General features: G+C 43.7%; 1 protein-coding gene across 2 annotated transcripts in view; it reads left to right on the top strand.

The window, feature by feature from the left end:
- The window catches only part of CCDC178 (coiled-coil domain containing 178), a 754,227-nt gene that overhangs the window by 191,224 nt on the left and 547,534 nt on the right, over positions 1 to 15,469 (top strand). The gene's annotated exons all lie outside the window — the stretch shown is intronic.

The following is a 15,469-nucleotide window of genomic DNA, read 5'->3' as shown; positions in this document are numbered from 1 at the left end:
AAAAGTTACGTTTTAATTAATTAGCCAGTACATATTTATTATGACATGTATTGTTTATGAATTATTACAAAGAGTGCTCCCAAAAAGAGTTTTTTTGTCTTTTTTCTTATAATATTGTAGTCTGACCTACAAAAATATTTGGGAGCACCACCAATAAGTGACTTTTGTCAATTGTCTAATAGCAGTGTTTATATTGGTTTATTACTGATTATATATATATATCTGTGATTATTTTGTGCGGAATTATCAATCCTACCAGTAAATGGGACTCTACCTGGCGTAATATGTGACAGGGGCTCTACCTGCCGCAATGTGTAACAGGGGCTGTACCTGGTGTTATGTGTGTAAGTGGCGCTACTGTGCAGCATAAATTGAATAATGGAGAGTTCTGTACAGCGTAATATGAACCGGTATTATTTTATTATCTTCCCCATGAAGCCATCACCCCTATATTTTTGGCGCGCGTCTATGGTGTGCACTGGCCCTGTTTTGTATGTGATATGGGGGGAAGGGGGGCGGGTGCAGATGCTTTTTCTTGCACACAGCGCTAAATTGTCTAGTTACGGCACTGCCTGTCCCTCACCACATAACTGAGGGGGTATTTCAGACTACATCGCTGCAGTGGCAGCGATTGCAGTCTGAATCACTTTGTTGCGTGCACACCCCGGGAGCTCTGTGATATGCTAACAGTATCTCACTGGTGCGATTGCCTCTGCCTGTTTGACAGGCAGAGGCAGAAGGGGGCGTGCTAATGTTTGGCGGGGCGCGGTCCGGACAACGGAGGCATTTACAGCACACGCAGTCGCTGCGACCTGGGACGCGGTGAGCAGCGGCCTGCTAGCGTGCAGGAGCTGCGCTGGCAGGGAGCTATTCGCCAGGTACAAAAGCAATGCTGGCGTGCAGTGCTTCTGTACCTGTGCAGAGGGGGGGGGGTTAGGGGGTAGGGCCTGACATGCGGGGCGGACTAGCCCTGTGCTGGGCGTTCCCACGCATGTCAGAGTAAATGATCATAGATTTGCTAAATTTAGCACATCTACGATCAGATTTAAATGACCGCCTGAATCTAAGGATGACAGATAAACACAATTTACTTACGTTAATATATTTTTCCTTAATTTCTGAATAAGAAACTCTTGGACATCGGTGCTGTGAAGAAGATTCTTATACTCGAGGGCGCCGTGATTCAAAAAAGTTTAAGAACCACTGCAATAAGACTATGTTTGCTTACGCACATGGCATCCCTTTTGACTTATGCAGGCTTTAGAGAATAGACCATGATTACATTCTCATATTATTTAATAATTATCTGGTTTAGACATGACATACTTTAGTACAATATGTTATGCAAACTGTGTATGTGTGCATCTGTCACATATATTTATTATATTTTTCATGTCTGGGTTAGCTAAGGGCAGTAGTGTATCAAGTGACTTGTGGTCATTTGTATTGTGTGTGCTAGGGGATAGATGGATATGCGGCAGTCGTGCTTTGTTTGCAGAGGGTTCAGATAGCAAAAGAGCTATCTGATGGAGTAGCAGACACAGCTGAGTAAAGTGGGACGGTGCAGAGAAGTGAAAAGACGATATAGAAGAGCAGTTAGAGTGGAATAGCAAGATTATAGTGATAAGCAGTTAGATGAGAGGATCTTTACTAGGCAGTAATACCCCTTTCACATCTTCAATGCCAGATCCCACCTGGGAATTGGAAATAGGTCCTTCCCGGGTGGGATCTGTGATGTTAGTGTATTAGAATGCTTAATATTTGTAGACACTTACTTACTAATCTGTGTAAGCCTGAATCTTCACAAACATATGAACAAAACATGGTGTCAGAAGAAGTTTAACTTGGACTGCTAGGGCTCTCAGAGTGTGAAAGAATCCTGCAGCAGTCTGTAAGGCTGTGATAGTGTCTGCAAAGCCTGCCATGTGCTCCTCTCTTCAAACAGTGAGTAACTATGGATAAACTAGCTCCTCCAACCGGCATGCTGATGTCTGGTAACCTGTCTGAAAACTGGAAAAGATTTAAGCAAAGGTTTAATATATATCTTGCTGCATGTGGAGCTGATACAGAGGCTGACAAAATGAAGGCATCCATTTTCCTCCATGTGATAGGAGAGGATGTGCTGGACATTTATAGATGTTTTCAGTTTGATGAGGGGCAGAATATGGTGCTATCTTCTATAATGCAAAAGTTTGAAGATTACTTTGTGCCAAGGAAAAATGTGACATATGAAAGATATAAGTTTTTCACATGTGATCAGAAGTCTGGAGATGGATTTGATCAGTATGTTACAGAGCTGCAATCACTCAGTAAAACCTGTGAGTTTGGTGATTTAAAGGATTCACTGATTAGAGATCGTATTGTCTGTGGAATACCTGATAATGGACTCAGAGAGAGATTGCTGAGAGAGCAAGACCTAACACTAGAAAAGGCAGTGACTATGTGCAGATCTGCAGAAATAACTAGATTTCAAGCCAAAACGTTACACAAGGAAGTTGATGCTGCTGTCCGTGTAGTGCAGAACACAGAGCCAAGCAAACCTCCATTCTCAAGAACGAAGCCGTCTAAGCCACAGTCTAATAAGGAAATGTGTAGTAGATGTGGAAATGCTCACAATCCTAAAATGTGCCCGGCTTATGGTAAAACCTGCATGAAATGTGGTAGACTTAATCACTTTGCCAAATGCTGTAAAATGAAAAGTGAAACAACCACAGTGCATGCTGTTAAACAAACAGAGGAATTCTTTGTGGATTGCATTGAACTTTGCAGTGCAGATAAGAAATAATGGATTGTCCCTTTAACTGTGAACGAGATTGTGATTCCCTTTAAGCTTGATACTGGCGCGCAGGTGAATTTAATATCGTTTCAAGACTATAAGACTTTTAGAGTAAAACCTAAAATTCATCCAGCCAAAGTGAAAGTTACAGGGTACACTGGGGAGGAAATTCCTGTGAAAGGTACATGCTTAGTGACACTGAAATAAAAGGGACAACAGTTTAAAACATTTCTACTGATTGTGGATAAAAATGTGCAACCGATTCTAGGATTAAGTTCCTGTGAGAAACTAAGCTTGCTAAAGAATATTTTTATGGTGACCTCACAAGTAGAAGATGACTGCAAATTGATGTTTACAGAATACAGAGACTTGTTTGAAGGTCTAGGTTGTTTGCCTGGAGAAAAAAATCCTATACGTGGAATACCGCTCAATCAGCGCCTTACTAAACGTAAACAGCTATTATTCAGCTTGTTAAATCCGTACACCTCCTTCAGCTTTTCTGCATATGGAGAGGCTTTCAGACCTCGGTCACGAAGTCAGTACCGGAAAAAGAAATATTAGGCATAATAGTGTGATACTGTATAAAAATTTAATAACATCACACACAAGACATTTAGCTTAAAAACAAATTCCAAACACAAAACCACACTAGTGTGGTAAAGACATTAACTGCGGGGGGCTGACACCCTGGGCATCGACAGAAGTCTAGGCTAATTACCGGCTCATTAAAGAAAACTGGCTCATAAAGATGTTAAGATGTGAGTCCAAACAGGGTATATCACCAGGCTGCAGCACAGGGATTCCTCAGTCACAGGATTCTCACGTAAGCTGGGTCAGTCTGCACTCCTCGTCGTCCGCATACGGGGTCAATCCCAAGTAGAGCACCCACATTTGAGCTGACCTTGAGAAAGACCCGTGGAGGGTCGTAACGCGTGGGTGCTCTACTTGGGACTGACCCCGTATGCGGACGAGGAGGAGTGCAGATTGACCCGGCTTACGTGAGAATCCTGTGACTGAGGAATCCCTGTGCTGCAGCCTGGTGATATACCCTGTTTGGACTCACATCTTAACATCTTTATGAGCCAGTTTTCTTTAATGAGCCGGCAATTAGCCTAGACTTCTGTCGATGCCCAGGGTGTCAGCCCCCCGCAGTTAATGTCTTTACCACACTAGTGTGGTTTTGTGTTTGGAATTTGTTTTTAAGCTAAATGTCTTGTGTGTGATGTTATTAAATTTTTATACAGTATCACACTATTATGCCTAATATTTCTTTTTCCGGTACTTACTTCGTGACCGAGGTCTGAAAGCCTCTCCATATGCAGAAAAGCTGAAGGAGGTGTACGGATTTAACAAGTTGAATAATAGCTGTTTACCTTTAGTAAGGCGCTGGTTGAGCGGTATTCCACGTATCGGATTTTTTACTTGCATTTTATGTGGGAGGTGGGAAAAGCCTCTTGTGGTGCACTGTATTACTAGCTGCCTTATGCGCACTGTTGGGTACTTCATTCCTCTTGCTATCACTGTTTGCCTGGAGAGCATACAATAAATATAGACACACAAGTTTCTTCAGTGATACACCCCTGTAGAAAAGTGCCGTTTGCGCTGAGAGAAAAACTGAAACGAGTTTAATCGCATGGAAATCTTGGGTGTGATACAGAAAGTTGATGATCCTACTGAATGGGTAAGCTCCTTAGTAATTGTTGAAAAGAAAAATGGACAACTCAGAATATGTCTAGACCCCAGAGATTTAAACAAAGCTATTAAACGAGAACATTTCAAACTACCAACCAGAGATGAAATCATGTCGCAATTTGCGGGAGCAAAATGGTTCAGTAAATTGGACGCATCTTCAGGATTCTGGCAAATGAAGCTAGATGAGGCCAGCTCAAAGCTTTGTACATTTAATACACCAGAAGGCCGATACAGATTTCTTCGACTACCATATGGAATATTGTCTGCTCCAGAAGTATATCACAAAAAGATACACATGATTTTTGAACATATTCCAGGTGTTGAAACAATGATGGATTACATTATTGTCTGGGGATCTACATAGGAAGAACATGATTCTAGATTGAGACAAGTAATGGAACTTGTCAAGAAAGTGAATCTAAAGCTAAACAAGGACAAATGTGAATTTGGCGTGAATACACTTACCTTTATGGGCGACGTGGTCTCGGATCAAGGTGTAAAACCAGACCCAAGGAAAATATCAGCCATAGTGAACATGGAACATCCTAACAACAAAGACGACGTCAGAAGATTCCTAGGAATGATTACTTAATTAGGAAAGTTTATTTCTCAACTCTCTGAACGAACAGCCTCTCTTAGATGGTTGTTGGACAAAGATAACGAGTGGATGTGGTCACATGAACAAGAAGAAAGTTGGCAAAACTTGAAACAGATCATTACAGAGCAACCAGTGCTAAAATTCTTTGATCCTGTGAAAAGAATAAGAATTTCAGCAGATGCTTCGCAATTTGGCCTAGGCTCAGTGCTGTTACAAGAACATGAGGATACATGGCAACCAGTAATCTATGCATCAAGTGCACTGACAAGTGCTGAAACAAGGTATGCTCAGATAGAAAAAGAACTTCTAGCGATCACATATGCATGTGAGCGATTTCATCAGTTTGTGTATGGTCAAACATTTACAGTGGAAACTGACCACAAGCCATTGGTAGCTATCATGACTAAATCATTACATGACTGTCCCATGAGAATTCAACGAATGCTTATCAGACTACAGAAATATGATGTACACTTGCTGTACTGTCCCGGCAAATACATTTACATTGCTGATACACTTTCTCGTGCTGTGGACAAAAGTGAAGGTTCCAAAAGTCTGATGGATGAAGAGATAGAAGCCTATGTTAATTTGATCGTAGCTTCTCTATCAGTGTCTCTTGCAAGACAAGAACAGATTAGGAAAGAAACTGAGACAAATTACACAATGAAAGTGTTGAAAGATATCATTCTGAAAGGTTGGCCAGCAGAAAAACATGCGTGCCCGCTGTCTATCCATGATTATTGGATGTACCGCAGTGACCTTACAGTTGTCGATGGTATTATTTACAAAGGCAATAGGTTTGTCATACCTGCACGACTAAGAAAAACTATGCTGTGCAATATACATGAAGGCCACTTAGGAGAAAAAAAATGTAAGCGGAGAGCGCGTGAAGTTATGTATTGGCCAAGAATGAACCAAGACATAGCACAGACTACAGCTACATGTGAATTATGTCTTACGTATAGATCGAAACAACAAGTCGAGCCACTGAGTCCTCACGCAGTGCCAGAGAGACCGTACCAGAAAGTTGGTGCAGATTTGTTTGATTGTAATGGGAAAACGTACATTGTCGTGACTGATTATTACTCTAACTACCCTGAGGTGAAGACACTACATACAACTACTAGTAAAGCCGTAATCAATTGCATGAAGTCAATCTTTGCAAGGCATGGTGTTCCTATGGAAGTGTTCACTGACAATGGTCCTCAGTTTTCCAGTGCTGAATTTAGACAATTTGCTGATGAGTGGGAATTAGTCCATATTACGTCAAGTCCCCACTATCCACGCTCAAATGGGTTGGTGGAAAGCTCAGTAAAAACTGTAAAGAGTCTCATGAAAAAGCTCGAGAAGGTAAAGAAGATTTCTACAAAAGTATTTTAATCTACCGCAGTACACCTTTACAGAATGGACTTTCTCCTGCACAAATGCTGATGGGAAGGAGGATTAGAGCAAATCTCCCGATACATGATGAACTGCTTAATACACATAACTCAGCGTTGGTCAGACTGAGTAAGGAACGTTAACAGGCGAAACAGAAACTGTTCCATGACAGGCGAGCAAAAAGCTTATCTTATCTAAAATCGGGTGACCAAGTCCGTCTCAGAGATCACGAGAAAGGTATTTGGGTGCAGAAAGGTATTGTGCAAGCACAAGTAGCACCAAGATCTTATACTATACGTACAGAGCGTGGAACGGAAGTCAGAAGAAATCGGGTGGATTTAAGATCTCAACCTAACCATAATGAAGACAACATGACTGAAGAATACCCTTCATCTGACATGTATGATGATCCTCATAATGGTGAACAAACCACGATTCTAGAAAGGTCCAACATGGTCGATGAAACACAGACTGTGTATGAAAGACCCAAAAGGGAAATACGCAGACCTTAGAGACTCATTGAAACGTGTTAGATGATGTTCTTAATACGATGTTGTTAATTGTTGCATTGAAGCGTACAGGGCTTATCTTTAAAGAAAAGAGGATGTGATGTTAGTGTATTAGAATGCTTAATATTTGTAGACACTCCCTTACTAATCTGTGTAAGCCTGAATCTACAGTGATGGTCCCTGGGACCGGGGGATGCTGGGAAGTGGGTGGTCCAGTGGTGTGTGCCTGGAGTTGGTGATGGAATAAACAGCACAGCAGTGAACTCACATGTCTCTGTGTCCTGATGACTGGATTTACAAACATATGAACAAAACAGGATCCGGCATTGGAGACTGTCTTCTGGCTTCTCGACCCAGCAAATTGCCGGGTCGGTTGCCATAACGGTGGGGGGCGGAGCCGTCAGTGGGGGCGGAGGCGGCGCTGGGAGATGAGCTCATGAGCTCTCCCTGTGCAGTGAATGAGTACCGGAGTTGCATCGACCCGGCAACCTATTCACACTGCGCCTGACCCCGGTATTTAACCCGGGAATAACCCTTCTTATTACACTGGTTGAATTACCAGGTCAGGCGATCCGGGAATTTGGACATGGCCCTTTCACACTGCTCACTGACCCGCGTCGACCCGCCAATATGCCGGGTAGATACTGGGTTATTTGTGCGATGTTAAAGGGGTATAAGTGTACAAAAGAATAGCACTTTGGTAGTCACTTAGTATTGGAAATAAATGTATGATTGAGTCTCCACTTTAGTTATAAAAAGTGTGGCTGGTGAGGGATATATTAGGGTAGAGCTCAATATGTATAGTTTGTTGTAATGTGTAAAGGTGCATATACACGGTGAGATATTGACTGTCTTCTATTTTTCGATCCCCGTTGCTGCGGTCCATCGTGCCTGCGCATTGCGGTGCATACGCATGCTCAGTTCAGACCTGATCGCCTGCTGTGCGAAAACCCACAGCAGCGATCAGGTCTGAATTAGCCCCTCAGTGCCAATTTTGACTATACTTTGTACTAGATAGTACACTATATAGTCAAGATTGACTTGCCTGCACAGTCGATATTTCTATGCGCTACTGACCCCAGGGGAGTGTGCATCGGAATCGCGAGCTGCCTAACACAGGGGGTAATTCAGAGTTGATCGCAGCAGCAAATTTGTTAGCAGTTGGGCAAAACCATGTGCACTGCAGGTGTGGCAGATATAACATATGCAGAGAGAGTTAGATTTGGGTGGGTTATTTTGTTTCTGTGCAGGGTAAATACTGTCTTTTTTTTTTTTTACACTGCAATTTAGATTTCAGTTTGAACATACCCCCACACAAATCTAACTCTCTCTGCACATGTTATATCTGCCCAACTTGTAGTGCATATGGGTGGTCATTCCGAGTTGTTCGCTCGCATGCTGCTTTTAGCAGATTTGCACACGCTAAGCCGCCGCCTACTGGGAGTGAATCTTAGCTTATCAAAATTGCGAACGAAAGATTAGCAAAATTGCGAATAGACACTTCTTCTTAGCAGTTTCTGAGTAGCTTCAAACTTACTCGGCATCTGCGATCAGTTCAGTGCTTGTCGTTCCTGGTTTGACGTCATAAACACACCCAGCGTTCGCCCAGACACTCCTCCGTTTCTCCAGCCACTCCCACGTTTTTCCCAGAAACGGTAGCGTTTTTTCACACACTCCCATAAAACGGCCTGTTTCCGCCCAGAAACACCCACTTCCTGTCAATCACACTACGATCACCAGAACGAAGAAAAAACCTCGTAATGCCGTGAGTAAAATACCTTACTGCATAGCAAATTTACTTGGCGCAGTCGCAGTGCGAACATTGCGCATGCGCAGTTAGCGGAAAATCGCTGCGATGCGAAGAAAAATACAGAGCGAACAACTCGGAATGACCCCCATGGTTTTGCCCAACTGCTAACAAATTTGCTGCTGTGATCAACTCTGAATTACCCCCACAGTGCGATTTGCACTAACTTTCCTTGCAATTTTGACTATATAGTCAAAATTGCAAGGATAAATCTCACAGAGTGTACATACTGTACCTAAAGTCCACTAGGACATCATGTGGATGTATTGGACCCAGCGGCTAAATGGACAGTTAAACTGTGACCTTCCTGTGTCTTTATAGCATTCCGCTGTGATTGTTATCCAAGTAGAAAGCCTTTGGGGAGAATTCAATAGTTTGAAAAGTCGGTTGGGTGTCTGTTTTTTCCTGTCTATTAGATAGGAAAAAACAGACACCCAACTGACTTTTCAAACAATTGAATACCCCCCTTTGAGTCTGTTCCAGTTTGTACGGGTGGTCGTGTGTTTCGATCTCAGCGTAAATTCACACTCTGTTGATTGGTCAGTATAGCCAAAGAAAATTAAAGAGTACTGACCAACTGTGTGCACAGACTCCTTGTCTATCATAGCAGTAGACATTTTATTCTGGTATCAGGCTCATCTGTACAGAGTGTTTACGCACACAGGGCCTAATCTAATCTGAGAAATCGTAACTCCTAACACACACACGCACACACACACACTCACACCAGGTTCTTTCCAGTGAATCATGACAACCCCTAGAGTCAAAACCGGCAATAAGCAATGTTCTAAATTAAGAAATGTGTATAATGTAGATAATCTCGCAACCAATATTTAACTTTATGGAGATTAATTACAGAAGGTGTGCAGTTTTTTAGCCGGGTTACCTAATACTCCAGATAAAGTTGCTAATTCAGGTTGGATTGCAAATCGCGATCCAACCAGAATTTTTACGATGGCCCCATGGGGGGGCAGCAGAAAAAGCGATCACCTCTGCCTGTCAATCAGGCAGAGGCGGTCGTGGGGCGGGGGTGGCAACGCTCCATTTCCAGGGAGAAGACGGAGCGTTGCGGGGCGACCCGAACGGTGGGCAGAGGCGGACGAACTGGGGCATATCGGGGCGTGGTCGCGGCGGCTACGTGACATCACACGCAGCCGCCGTGACAGGTAAAATGGTGCCGGGACTCCTGCGGCTGCAGCTAAGCTGTGCCGGCTGGAGTCATCTTTAGTTTCTGCTGTCATGCAGAAATTCCGAAGCGATCGCAATTTCTGCTTGTTGAAGGGAGGGAGGCGCCGGTCAGCATGATGGGCGGCCCCCAGCATGCGACCAAAAGGATAGCAAATTCTGCTGATTAGCAGAATTTGCTATACTTACTGAATTAGCCCCTCAGTGCTCAGCTTACATCTCAATGATGGAAGCCTACAATGGTCCTGATCACTCTGTAAATGATGATCCTTTGTGACCCGCAAGGGAACATAAATGATAAGCATGTGACAAACACATAATTAAAAAAAAAAAATACTTCATGGTGTCACATCAGTTATTGGACCAGTCAGACAGATTTGAGTATGGATTCTGAAACTTAAGTGGGTGTTTTGTGTAAATAAAGAATTTAACTTGCTACAACCATTTTAACCTTAAACTTGCATATTTAGAAATTAATTTATCTGTGTCCAACTGGGACCATACATCACTCTCAGCAGCAACCAGTACTACAGGCCATCACTTCCCCAGATAACAACATAAGTGGTCATTCCGAGTTGTTCGCTCTGTAATTTTCTTTGCATCACAGCGATTTTCCACTAATTGCGCATGCGCAATGTCCGCAGTGCGACTGCGCCAAGTAAATTTGCTATGCAGTTAGGTATTTTACTCACGGCATTACAAGGTTTTTTCTTCGTTCTGGAGATCGGAGTGTGATTGACAGGAAGTGGGTGTTTCTGGGCGGAAACTGGCCGTTTTATGGGAGTGTGTGAAAAACACGCTACCGTTTCTGGGAAAAACGTGGGAGTGGCTGGAGAAACGGAGGAGTGTCTGGGCGAACGCTGGGTGTGTTTGTGACGTCAAACCAGGAACGACAAGCACTGAACTGATCGCACTGGAAGAGTAAGTGTGGAGCTACTCAGAAACTGCACAGAGAAGTCTTTTCGCAATATTGCGAATCTTTCTTTCGCAATTTTGCTAAGCTAAGATTCACTCCCAGTAGGCGGCGGCTTAGCGTGTGCAATGCTGCTAAAAGCAGCTTGCGAGCAAACAACTCGGAATGACCACCACTGTGTGTTCGGCTGCAAAAAAGGGGATGTGGCCTCATGTGGTGGTGTGGCTTATGGGGGCATGGCCTCATGGGCCAAACCCCGATTTTCAGTGTTTTCTGGAGATGCGGGCTGCCCCCGGGGAGTGCTGTGGCTGCAGTGCCGGCTCCTACACAGTGAAAGTGTAGCCAAATGCAGCACCCAGCTCCTGTAACTGAGCAGGAGCTGGCATTTTGCTGTCACCCCATGGTGGGTGACACCCAGTTGCTGCCTGCACCCCCTTGTGACACCACTGCATTACTAGACTTCCAAGGCTTTCTTGATAAATGCTTGATGATCATTTTTCATTAAAGTGGAAAAATATATTTTTCCATTTAATATTCATAAATGTATTTATTTATTTTTAATGATTACATCATTTTTATAATTCTAATGTAAGGAGATCTCTGAAAGTGCAGATTTCATCATATATTCTGTTCCATTGATATCTTTGTTATTACTGCCCAGTCAGTGGATTTGCAACTTACTGCATTGCTTTCGTAACCACTTGCCTGGGATGGTCACAGACGCGACCACACCAGCGAGTGCCTTATCTGATAAGGTCAGACACAATGCGACCAGTCAGATACACAGCGTGTGTGGCTGCAGGGAATGGAAACTTCCCGCTGCTGCAGCTCTCAGAGGTCTGCCAGTGTCTGCCGTGCTGCCGATCACTGCTCGGCCAGCATGGCAGGATCCCCCAAATGGCAGCTGCAGACACTAGAAGCCGTTGGGGACATGTAAATTAGCCCCCGCAATGTTTCCTATGGTGCCGACCGATTTTTAAAATGATATAAAAAAAAAACAATTTAAAAAAAATCTTTTTTAAATAAAATCATTTTGGATAAGTTTGAATAGATGTTCACCTAATTCACTCATTAAAAAAAAGTTTGTTTCTTTAATAATTAGTCAGTTACTGTAAGTGGTTAATCTTTACTGGTCAAGTTCAAAGTGTTTATAGAGTATAAAATCTTAAATCTTTTGTGATTTAGTTGTAATAGCTCACAATAGTTCATTGAGATGACATTATGACATCCAACATAGAAAGAAGAAGATATTAACTCGAAATATCTTCAGAGGATTGATGTGATGCTCCTTTGCACTCATATTGGTACTCTGCAGCCTTATCTTCTCCAACAAATTTTAGATGTAGCTTTGACTTCTGGTTTTCCCTCAGGATCTTGGCAAAGTTGTCTGGAAATTTCAATCAATTACCCTATATCTATTTTCATTGGTATTCTGAATCCTCTCACTGACAGGATTGATATGATTCTGCAGGTCATGCTGTATTATGATGAAACAGAAGAACTGAAAATCTCTCAGCCTGGTTCAGAAAATATGTGCTTTATATCTTATTTCTTTACCCAAATTTCATAGCTGAATATTTCATATATTTTTCTGGTTTGATGACAAAGCATCAGTGCAGGTTTCCCACGGAGTCTCTGAAATAGGCCCCAATACCAAGGAAGAAATATGCTTCTTAGATGGAAAGCTTAAATATTGTCACGATCCGGGTATCTGGACGCCATTACTTACCCTTCAGATGCCTCCTAAGGCTGGCTCAGCGTTCCAGGACCGGATCCCATCTGTTATACTGATATCCACATTCCTGCTTCCTCTCCTGTCACTCTGAGACGCGGTCACCGCGGCGCCATGTTACATCCGGAATGGCGTCTCCCGCGGCCTCCGCCGCTGTCCCTGAGTTTCTGCATGCAGAGTGTCAGAGTGGCGATTACGTCAGCCGCGGCCTCCGCTGTGCCCGCGTGGTTTAGATGTGCACTTATCAGTCTGGCGTCTCCTGTCTCCTGTGGCCGGCGCCACCATTGCTGTTTTAATTCCCACATGAATTACAATCCAAACTTCCCTCCAAGTGTCTGCATGGGCGCAGCCATCTTGGATTCTGTCATCTGTTCATTTCCACCAATCTGCTGTCTGCATTGTTAATCTGCATAATTGCCTAGCCAATCCCTTCCTTGCTGCAGTTATAAATATTCTGTGCCTGAGCAAGGAAGGCGTCAGTGCTTTGGTTGTCAAACCTAGTTCCAGTTTGTCTCTCTCCTGTGGTTGTTTTCCAGGTTCCAGTTCCTATCTCCACACTTCCACTAAAGAGACCCGCACCAGCATTCCACCTGCGGTGTAGCCTGACTTTCCTATCCATTTGGATTCATCTGCTTCCAGCTACAGATCCACCTGCTTTCAGCATCCAGCTTCCAGCAGAGGTCAGCTCTTCTTAAAGTGCCGGTACCCTTTTCTGCAGATTATCATTTATCACCGGCATTATTATTTCACCGCTCTCAAGCTCCAAACATCACTTCATATTTCATCGCTCTCAAGCTACATTTATCATTTAACTGGTTCCAGCCAGTATCCACTCCGTGCCAACAGCAGTCTGGTTCCAGCCAGTACCCACAGCAGCCGTTTTATCCACAGCAGCCCAGCTTTTCCTGGAACACCAGCTGGTACGATCCTGGGCTATCTCCATTGCTACAGTCGGGCCTGGTAAGGACTTTCCAACTAGAAGATTATAAGAACTATCTCACACTACCAGAGCCCTGTGGCCCTTGCCACCCTGTAGAACCCAGGAACTGTATTTATCCTCTGCTGATTTTTATGTTTTCTTTTACTGCTGCTGTGTTACGGAGTTTGTCATAAATAAACATCATTGACTTTTACCCTGGTTGTCGTGTTCACGCCTTCGGGCATTTCTTCTACATGTTACTTACATGTCTAGGGGTCTGATACAACCTCCCAGGTTCCGTTACATCTCAGCCCCTACAACTGAGGCTGCCTCCCGTCAGCTCAGGCCCTCAGTTGTGACAAATATGTCTTGACCTGGTCCAACATATCTTGACTTGTATTTTGATAGATGTTTGACCAGCTACAGCTGCAGTGCCGACTTCACAGTGCAGGAGGTGGGGCGCTAAGCACAAATAAACATACATGTTATGCGCTGTGTAATATGTGCTGGCTTGTTATCCATGGGATTAGCAGCGCTGTGTGTATCACAGGCACCAAGATTCCTGTGAATCTAGTCAATGAGAGTTGGGTGGCGTGCTTTTTGTGGAAGGAGCCTAATGCTTCCCGGGTGCAGCGCCAGCTGTGATAAACATATCGCTGTTAATCCCCGGGATAACCAGCCAGAACATATATTACATACAGCATAACATATATGTTTATATGTACTTAGTGGCCCCCTCCCCTGCTCTGTGTGGTTGGCGCTGCAGCCACCGCTGGTTTAACATAAAATATAAAAAAAAATTGGAACTGGTCAAGAAATCTTAAAATTTTCCTTTTAAGCACCAGGTTTTAAGAAGCATATTTCTTCTTTGGTATCAGGGCCTGTTTCATAGACTCCATGGGCAACCTGCACTGATGCTTTATAATATAATAATATAATAATTTGCACCAGAATTAAGGGCCCGATTCAGAGCCGCACGCATGGCCGGTGTTCATGTAATTGAGTAATTGAATATTTTGCAACTGCGCATCCTAAGAAATGTCTGAATACTCCTACGGCGCATGCGTTTCACCAGGGCTATTTCTAGACAATTTGTCTCCAAATGCGAACAGTAAAAAAAATGCTTCCCCCCAGACATCCTAAAATGTAAATATCAGTGCTCTCCCCCAAAAAGGGAGTGTAGCCTCACTACAATAGGTGTAACCTCACTACAGTGGGAGTGAACTTGCACGAAAACCTCCACAGACCTTGGCCACTACAGGAAAGAAAAAATTCCACCATATTATCCACCACACACGGTAATGCCCCTTGCACCATATTATACCCCACACAGTAATGCCCCTTGCACCATATTATACTCCACACTGTAATGCCCCTTGCATCATATTATGCTCAAAAGAGTAATGCCTCTTGCACCATATGCCCCACACAGTAATACCCCTTGCACTATATGCCCCACATAGTAATGCCCCTTGCACCATATTATACCCCATACAGTAATGCCCCTTGCATCATTTCATGCTCCACATTGTAATGCCCCTTGCACCATATTATGCTCCACACTGTAATGCCTCTTGCACCATATTATGCTAAACACTGTAATGCCCCTTGCACCATATTATGCCCAAAAGAGTAATGTCTGTTGCACCATATGCCCCGCACAGTAATACCCCTTGCACCATATGCCCCACACAGTAATGCTCCTTGCAGCACATTATGCCCTGTCACCTTAGTATGCCTCACAATGTGGGCTCACTCACATAATAATGGCCCACTTCTATCTGCTCGTTGTCAGGGGTTTCATGCCGTTGTCCCGGGGTCTTCCTCAACCATGATTCCGCCCCCTCTGCATGTCAGCTTTCCCCGGCATCTCGGTACTTGCTCCTTCTTCTACTGTATATCCCTCCCAAAATGGCCACTGCCTCCTATTGCATCCTTCATAACTGTCTATTCTGTCT

This window comes from Pseudophryne corroboree, chromosome 5, assembly GCF_028390025.1.
Source record: "Pseudophryne corroboree isolate aPseCor3 chromosome 5, aPseCor3.hap2, whole genome shotgun sequence".
In the NCBI taxonomy this organism is placed as follows: Eukaryota; Metazoa; Chordata; class Amphibia; order Anura; family Myobatrachidae; genus Pseudophryne; species Pseudophryne corroboree.
This window is presented reverse-complemented; position numbering and strand designations above follow the sequence as displayed.